Here is an 8,756-nt window from a genome sequence, read left to right as displayed (position 1 = left end):
GCCACGAAGTGAAGAAAGACGAGGTTATCCCGCAGAAGGGAATAGTAGGTCCTCCCCAGCCTCCTCTAAAGGAAGGAAATCCAACAAAGTCTCCCTGTTTCATCGCTTACGCTGGAAAAAGACAGGGAATGTCTCTGTCCCATGCCGTGTTGCCCCAGCCCCGGGCAGGGCCCCCCCGCAGGGGAGCAGCCAGGTGGGTGCCCGCACCCCAGCCACCCGCCTCCTGGCTGGGCCCGCGCCCGTGCCCCTGGCCTGCACATCCACGGGCAGCTGTTGTGTGTCTTGACACCTCGCTGTGAGGATCCTGCAGCTCTTGCTGCTTTGAGGCTCGCAACACTGTGCAAAATGGAGATGGAAAAGAAATACTAGGTCACCTAGTCCATCTCATAGGCTCAGGGAAGACTGTTCTTTGCTTAATGTTAGCTTTTCCTCTGATTTCAGCAGGTCACTTTCCCTTAGTCCTCCTCTGCTTTCTTCTTTCTTAATCTCAGGCCCTGGTGTTCTTTGGGTCTACATTCAGCTGATTTAGGATTAATACCAAATGCAGTTGGCTTTGCATTTGCGAAATAATCAACCGGTGTCACTGCAAGTATTCAAGATGTAAGATGCTACTCATGTTACTCGGGATGCAAGATGGTGGCAGATTACTGCACATATGCTAACAAATAACATCAGAGATTCGAAAAACTACTCCTGAAGGAATCCAAAGGCACAGGTGAAGAACAGGGCATCACATTCATGATGCAGAAGCATAATATATGCCTTTGGCAGCATATATGTGACTCCTGCTTACTCCTAGATACATGCATTTGTTGCTACATGTTGGGTGTTCCTTTATGAAAATCGGGCCCAGAAGAAGGGAGTCTGTTCCAGTTCAGACAGAGGTAGGGATCGGGCTGTGGGGTGGCTGGTAATGTTCCCTGTTTAGATTGGGATGGCAGTTATCACTTTCTTTCTCTATTTAAAGAAATGGTTATCTGTATGGATAGGTGGGGTATAAAGTCCATCTTTATAGCACTCTTCAAGCTCAAAGCACTCTGCAAATATTACATATTAATTACTGTAAACATCCCCATGAAGCACAATTGTATTCTTCTCTTTCAGATGTAAAAACTTAAAAATCAAGGCAAGCAACTAGCCCAGCTCACCTAGGCAGGAAATTTCAGACACAGAATTAAGATCACGAGCAACAGTCCAGCATCAATGTAGACCAGCGCTTGTCTCGTGGATGTCTTTTGGTAAGCATAGCGGATCCGAAAGCTACAGGTACGTGAAGTTTAGACATTCAAGATAGTTGTGAGAAGCATGTAATTATAGGCAAATAATTTCTCTTTCTGGTTGCAAATGACTTCTCTTTCCCCATTCTACCCACCTCCAGCCCCTTTCTAACACATTCTCCACACAGTCCTGCCCTGCTGTCCTTTTTTTTTGTTTCCTTTCCTAGTGGCCTTCCTTCCTTCAAGTTCACTTGCTCTCACAAAGTTCTCTCCATCCTTGCAGCTGTGTATTCCAGGCTGACTGCCACCTGCCACACTGACAGCTGGTGAGGTACTGAAAAAATTAAGAAAGAAATTATGTTTAACATTGTAGATGTTAGAACAAAGGAAGAGACAAAATAGCCGTGAATGAAGGTGGCATGTGTCAGAATCTCATTTTCATACACAGCCAGTAGGGTGGATACCTCATCTCAAACAAAATGGTGCTTCACAGCCTCATCTCAAAATGGAGAGACTTGTTATAATCCAAAATATATTTGTGCTAAGAGAGAAATAAATTTTCATTATCACCCACATTTTTCCTCTTGAATCCCTTAATATACATGTGTTGTTATTATTATTAGCATTTTCAATATGCACTTTGCTTTTTTGCTTAGGCAATTAGTCTCTTGGTATGATCTGCATGCTACCACAGCTGTCCCATACAGGTTTTGGAGAAACCCAAAGAGACCCCATCCCAGTTTATCTTTCTTACAGCAAACCCAGTGTGTCCTAGGACAAAATGGTAGGAAATTATTTGGCTTTATGTGGATATTAATGCCATGCAAAGAGTTTATATACTTTGCTAGGGATGCTAAGTGACTCGAGTTAATGAGTTCCATGGTAACTGATGTCATACCAGATGCTTTCTCAAACTAAATACAACCAAGATTTTGCAGGATAATCAGAGCTTCATGTTTAGATGATTTATAGTGTTCTGGGACACGAGGGGATTCTGAGTACTATCTACCTGAGCAGGAGGAGGTAATGATTTATAATTAGCTAATGTGTTCTCGTTGTATTATCTAATAGTGGATTAGAAAAATGCGATGGAATATGGGACACGGCGTTCTCACTGGGCTTTCTGACATTACTAGGCTAAACCCATAGTGTTAGAATAAAGTCACGGCAAAATCTACACCAAGACTCTGTGGCTCAAGCTTCATCCTAATTGCACTAAGCTGACTTTATCACTTTTGTTATTCCTGATTGCAAGAGAGAAGCTCAGGCAGCGAGTTTCTAGAAATCATTGTGCTTCTCCCAATACCAATCAAATCAGGTTATAATTGCCAATAAATGTACTACCAATTGTGTCTTACAGCCTTTTTTTTGTTTGTTTTAAACTGGTTATTTCTTCATAAAAACAAAGGACATGCAATTAACTGAACTTTACATTAATGTCAGCATTTTGATTAGCTAAAATGATTAATTCTCCAATAGGCAGTGAACAGGTAGAGTGGATAGTGGGGAGAGACAGAAGCAAAGATTAAAAGAGATTCAGGGAGAAGATGAAACTACAGATAGCAGGAGTCAAGGAGAAAGTACAGTGTCAAAACAGGGAAAATGAGTACAGACATTATGGCTTCATACATTTTGGACAACAGGTCAAAAGGACATCTAGTTAAGGTTTGATTATATTATGAGTGGGCATAGAACAAACTATTGAATCTCTCCTGTTTACTTTTCATTACCGTGCAATAACAAGACATAAAATGAAATTAAAAGGTAGCAGACAAGAGACAGTTTAACAGAAATATTCTGCTACGCAGTTTACAGCTAATCTATAAAGCTGTCTTCTACACAGTAATCTTGGCAAAAATAATTGTTTTTTAAAGTTTCAAATTTTATGTGAATCAGCAGAGTAAATGCATATTCAGAATTCATGGGAAAAAGGTAGCTCCTGGATGCCTCAAGAAAGACCTATTCTTCTTATGCATAATGAGAGTTCCCAGCATGTCTGACATTCCCTGGAATTTTTTGTACTGGTCAGCATTAGAGAAAGGATAGGAGACTATCCAAATCATTGATTTGTTGTTACTCATTTTTTCTAAGAACAGTTAACAGGTGAAATCCTGGGATCACAGCCATGTATGGTAGGTTTATTACCCCCATCATCGAACCCAGGATTTTACCCAGTACATCCTGGCAGAATAATGCAGTCTGGCTCATAGGAATATGTTCTAGTATATAGAAGGATGATCAAGATTTGTATAGGAACGGGGTCAAAGAAGAAAGTTGTCGATAAATAGAAGTCCATTACTCCATTACTGGAGTCTAATTCAACTTTAGGTAGCCGAAGCAAATTCACGGAGCAACTTTTATCAGAACTGAACATGGACTGTTACAGTAATAACCTATATATATTACAGCTGCACAACTAAGACACAAATGTGGAAACAGTCAGCATGTACAAATGTCTTAATTTTTCTTGGGTTTGTGGTATCTTCAGGATACATACTTCTAATTCTTCTTAAGAGCTACCGGGGCTGGTGGAAATGTAGTGTTATTATAGTCCTGTAATGTCAGAAACAATTTATAGTAACTTCTGCTTTCTGATTAACTGTACACTAGGCACTGCTGGCATAACACAGCCCTGCAGTTCTTATTTAAACCTGTACTTTTTGCTGTGCTCATCTATATTTATTACTTAAGGAAACAGTAAATCAAATTAAAAAGTAATGGTATCCCCTATATACTGTTAAGAAGGTGAATCCTCTCTTTTTGTTTTACACCTATGAATACAGTTTTCAAGCAATCTTGGGAGTTCTATCCAGTTCATACCCACTTCCACTGTGCAGGATCTGACCACTGAATATTTAATTTCCATATATAATTACTTAACTATATTCTACTTAAAGATAGTCTCTTTCAGCTCTAAGTAGTAAATAATCACTTCAAATGATTGCCAATCAAAAGTCTTTCTTTCTTCCAGTGTGTGTTTGTATGTTACCATAACTTCCCTCATCTCAGTTCAAATCTACAGTAGTGCCTTTTAATGAAAACATCTTTGGAAAACAGCACATAGATTCTTAGAAATGGACATTTAGACAAAAAGAATTTACATTTTTCACTGAAGTTTTAAGGATTTCAGATTTGTTCTGTTCCCCTTGATCAGACAGAGATTCCTACCCTCCCATAAGGCAGCAGCCTGGTAGTTACAAAGTTTTAAGACTTATGCCGAAAACTGACATTCAATTCTCTCCTAGAACGTGTTCTACTTCTGGAGTGAGCCTTTGCAGGACTAGCATATGGAATCGACTCACTTTCTTTTTTTAGAGTTCATTCAGTTCATATAAATAAGCTATTAGTTAATATGGGAAGGACATCAGACAGAAAAGGAACTTCAAGCTGTGTCACCCTTAGCCCTGGGGAATATATTGTCTGGAAGTGTTTGTCTCCTTTGCTTTGTCACTATCCAAGAAACATCACCTTGAATGTGAAAAGATTTCCTCATGCACCTTCCCATGATAAGAAGGCATTTCCATAGAAGAAAGAGGCGTATATAGCATACATGGTAAGAATGAGCAGCTCTGGTACTTTAAGACCTTTTTTTTTTCCCTCTCACTTAGAGACCTACCGAACCTACCACCCAATTCCAACAGCATCTCAAGGTCTAACAAGATAATAAAAGGAAGAAAAACACCAAGGATGCTAGCAAACTGTCAATATAGGGAATTTACAGAACACTCCAGCATCTCAGAAGTCAGTAGAGAAAAATCACTGGAAGAGAGTGATACTGCAACATCCCAGTCTAACCCATAGGCTGGAGATTTTGATCCCTGTATACGAAAAGATCTAATACAGAGTCTTCAAATCATATTTTGTCATATTGTGAAGGACTTGCATTGTCCATCTGCACAGAGATTAATTTCACCTAACATGATTTGTTGTATTGATTTCAGTGGGATTAGCCAAGAGTACAAAGATGACTACGGTTGTACGCTTACATTGACGTGAACAACAGAATGCGGTTCTGATAATCTGCCATGTTTGGGAGACAAGCAAATCCTTCAGAAAGCCAGTGGCTTATTTACAAAGATCTGATATTAACCATATAGCCAATGTTAACAGAAGTGTTTTCATGCTTTGTGAAACTTCCATTCCTAATTAAAAGTTGTTTGGCTTTGTAAGTCACACCTTGTAGCAATGTGCTGGATCTCTATTATTCCAGTATAAAACTGACTGTTTGCTTGCTCTTTCAGCACAACAGAAGGCATAAGATGTGAAAAGACAATTGCAGAAGGGTTTTGTAATAGCAGTTCTCACCTTATATCAATTTGAAGAGTCTTAAGCATTTTGCAGTAGATCTGCAGGGGTTCTTATATAGCAAATTGAAGTCAACTGACAATAGGTTTACTCTTCGTGATTACCTTTTGCAGACTCTTCAGAAGTAGCCTGTGAGTCCCAAGGAGTCCACAGAGATGATTTGCAGGAAAAAAAAGGAATACTTATTTATTATAATCTCTGTTAAATGTTGTTTCAGTATCATTTTATCTTGAAACTGCTCTTGCACATGTAAACTGCTAGGATCCTGTTTTCAGTTCTGCTGTGTCCTCATAACCACTCAATAATAACTAAGTGCTCGAGCACTAACAGGAGGGTAAGATCACCGCTATCACTGAACGTCTATTTTTGTTGATGTTGCTAGAGCATCCTACTTTTGCTGCTGAAGCTCTGTGTTGTATACACAGCCATTACACTCAGTAAGTTTGAAAGCAGATTTCTCAGTGTAACTGACTCAGTCACGGAAGAGGTGCCCATCTATCTGCTGTTTGCAGTCCCTCAGTTCTTAGTGTTACTTTTCAAAATACACCACACCAAATCCTCATCCAGCGTAACGCACCTTGGATCAATGAAATAAATTCTACTGTGTAGGATAAATGAGCTCTGTGTGACTTTTCTGCAATGTAAATGCAGTTACCATATTTTGCATGGCACAAAGATTCTGATCAATGCCTGCACACCAGTGAATGATCTATATATTTAATTTCACTGTTTTCATCATTCCATGTCTATTATTTAGGAACTAGGTAGCAGACCCCACAATCCTTTCAGCCATCCCTTAAGACTAAAGTTTAGTCAGAAATTTCCTTTCATTTAAAAATTATTCTATAATCCTGAATTTAATTTTTTTTTTTACTATTTAGCTTAGCTATATACATACCCCCCGAAGAATCATGTTTCAAGAGTGCAAAATTAACTGAAAAAAGAAGCACTGTGATTTTTATTGCTTCAAATAATGTAAAGAAATCTTGACAGATTTTTTTACTCTTAAATTATTTTATCTTTTATATTGCTTTCTAAATATTAGGGATATCAAATGTGATTGTTCCCCATTCCTACTGGAGGACCTTCTGGTAATACAGAGAACTGTTTAAAACATCAAATCACAACTGGACGCTCAATCTCAGATAATAAATCATGTATCTTAACAAATGCAAAACAATAAATGTAAATCAAGTCAAATCCTTCCTTTCCATGAGTCAGATGCTATTTCCTTGGTACTTATGATGCAGCAGCCTGGAGTTTAATCTAAAAACCATTACATTCATTAAGCATCATTCTGCTGACTTCAATGGTCTTTGAATAAAGCTAATAGCCTATTTTGTTCCTACATATCCAGTGTTGAGGTGCAAAGGAGGCTAGAGAACAACAGGAAAGGCAGGACTAGAATTTTTTTATTTAAAATGTCTTATAAGCTATTTATTCATATATCAGAAAGTATAAAATAAAAGAGCATGGGTTGTTGGTTGGTTGGGTTTTTTTTTTTTAAGAATAAGGTGGTAGCGAGGGAAAAGGTGTCAGAGAGGTCATGTTATAGTTCTACTTGGAAACCTGTTTACATAAAAATCACTTTTTCAGAAGGTGTAGCTCTTCCTCCTGTATCTAGGTTATGACACTGACTCTGAACAGCATCCAACTCCACAATTACTTTCATGGCGATTAACCAGTTAATTAAATCTCTAAAAGCAAGACAATTTAGAATTGTCCTTAACACCTTTGTGTTAATCAGCTGTACACAGTTATCAGAAGGGTTAGTTAAGTGGTGGCCAGTCTTACAGTAGGTTTCTCTGGGGCTGTAATACTTTAGGTGTGAGGTAGTGGGTTAAAGAGGAAATGCAAACGTGTAATTTTAGACTTAACTTTGAAATTTCTCACTTTTGTGTTGCAAGGCAGACCTTACACATTACTTTGACATACTGTTGTTATTTGCAATGTAATCTTGTATAATAATTAACTCCAAGTGATCCACTGCAGTGCTTTAGCAAAGTATTGGCACCTATTAAATTGGAGCATGAATACACAGTTGCTTTTCTTATTTCTAGCATAATTATGCCGTTGAAGAAAAAAAAAATATATTAATGAAAAGGCATTGCTAAATAGGGCTCCTTGGTGCTGTAGATTTCTGGAGTGCTAATATAAGGTTTTGAAGTATTAAGTATATATGAAAAGTGACATGCTGGAAATCTTTTGGAAGGCACTTGCTTCTGTTACTCTTTAGGGAAACATTATTCTGTCAAAGGTGAAATCCATTGACAGCAGCACCAAAGGGTATGTTTTCACTGCAAGCTTATTCATAGCTTTAGGGCCACCCCATTCCACCCAGCACCACACAATCCCTTATGCCTAGATATACATAAACTTTGAACCTGGTTTGCCAATAGAGCTGAATTAAACTTCTAAGTAGAACAGCACTCCTAAAGTTTTCATTTAGGAGTCTGGCTTTAGGGCACACATGAAGTCATGTGTTTGCTATATACATCAGTTTGGATTATGGATTCAGTTTGGAGGATAAATATGTTTTTTTATGAACTTACTAATGTATTGAGAGCATGAAAAGCAAATAAAATATCTGTGGTAAGCAAGAAGGAAACAGGGCATTATTCTAATTCTGTATGAATTGGACCATAATGACCACAGTTTTTACAGCTTTGCAGCTCCTGGACCCTGTAGTTTCTGAATCATTTGTCTCCCACTGGGCTCTTACTAGAAGCTATCTGCCAGTTCACCTACTTCTACTCAGCATTTGATCCTTCGTTCCACCTGCTCTGTCTCTTTCTGCAGAAGAATGCTGAAAGATGTCACCTCAGCAGGCTGCATTGTTGTAAATACAGCAATGGCTAGCTGTAAAATACGGCTCAGAGTGCCAGGAGCCCCCTCAGCTCCTGTTCAGTCAGCAGGCAATGGCAAATTTGTGTACAGCTAAATGATAATTACCAGCCCAGCGATGTTGCTCTAACAGGTCAGTTCACATACAATTTTGGGGGAGGGGACCCTGCCTGACTGGGTAAAAGAGGATCAGATGTGACACTAATTCACAGGATGAAACTAATTCAGAAAAGGCAGAAATTGTTCTAGAACACTTCCTGAGTCAATATGTAAAGAAACTCAAGTTGGTGACAATTAGCAGCCTGAGAAATACCCCTGCAGACCAACTGTCAAACCCAAGTAAATGTCAGGCCTTGATGGACATGTCTCCACACAGGCACAGAACTGTGT

The 8,756-nt window shown here is 38.8% G+C and overlaps 1 protein-coding gene and 1 long non-coding RNA gene across 2 annotated transcripts in view; one reads left to right on the top strand and one right to left on the bottom strand.

The window, feature by feature from the left end:
- Positions 1-8,531, bottom strand: part of GRIA3 (glutamate ionotropic receptor AMPA type subunit 3) — a 163,153-nt gene extending 154,622 nt beyond the window's left edge. Inside the window, exons 1-2 of the mRNA XM_026848517.1 lie at positions 8,527-8,531; positions 821-826 (exon numbers count right to left, since the gene is read on the bottom strand). The gene's annotated coding sequence lies outside the window, so the exon portion shown is untranslated. The remainder of the gene's footprint in view (positions 1-820; positions 827-8,526) is intronic.
- On the top strand, positions 250-7,544 carry LOC113480009. The gene is made up of 3 exons (XR_003398412.1): positions 250-600; positions 1,105-1,266; positions 4,826-7,544. It is a non-coding gene; the product is annotated as an uncharacterized LOC113480009 (long non-coding RNA).
- Positions 8,532-8,756: the final 225 nt, after the last annotated feature.

This window comes from Athene cunicularia, assembly GCF_003259725.1.
Source record: "Athene cunicularia isolate RWA chromosome 4 unlocalized genomic scaffold, athCun1 chr4_part3, whole genome shotgun sequence".
Classification (NCBI taxonomy): Eukaryota; Metazoa; Chordata; class Aves; order Strigiformes; family Strigidae; genus Athene; species Athene cunicularia.
Note: the sequence above shows the minus strand (reverse complement) of the source record. Positions and strands in the feature narration are given on the sequence as shown.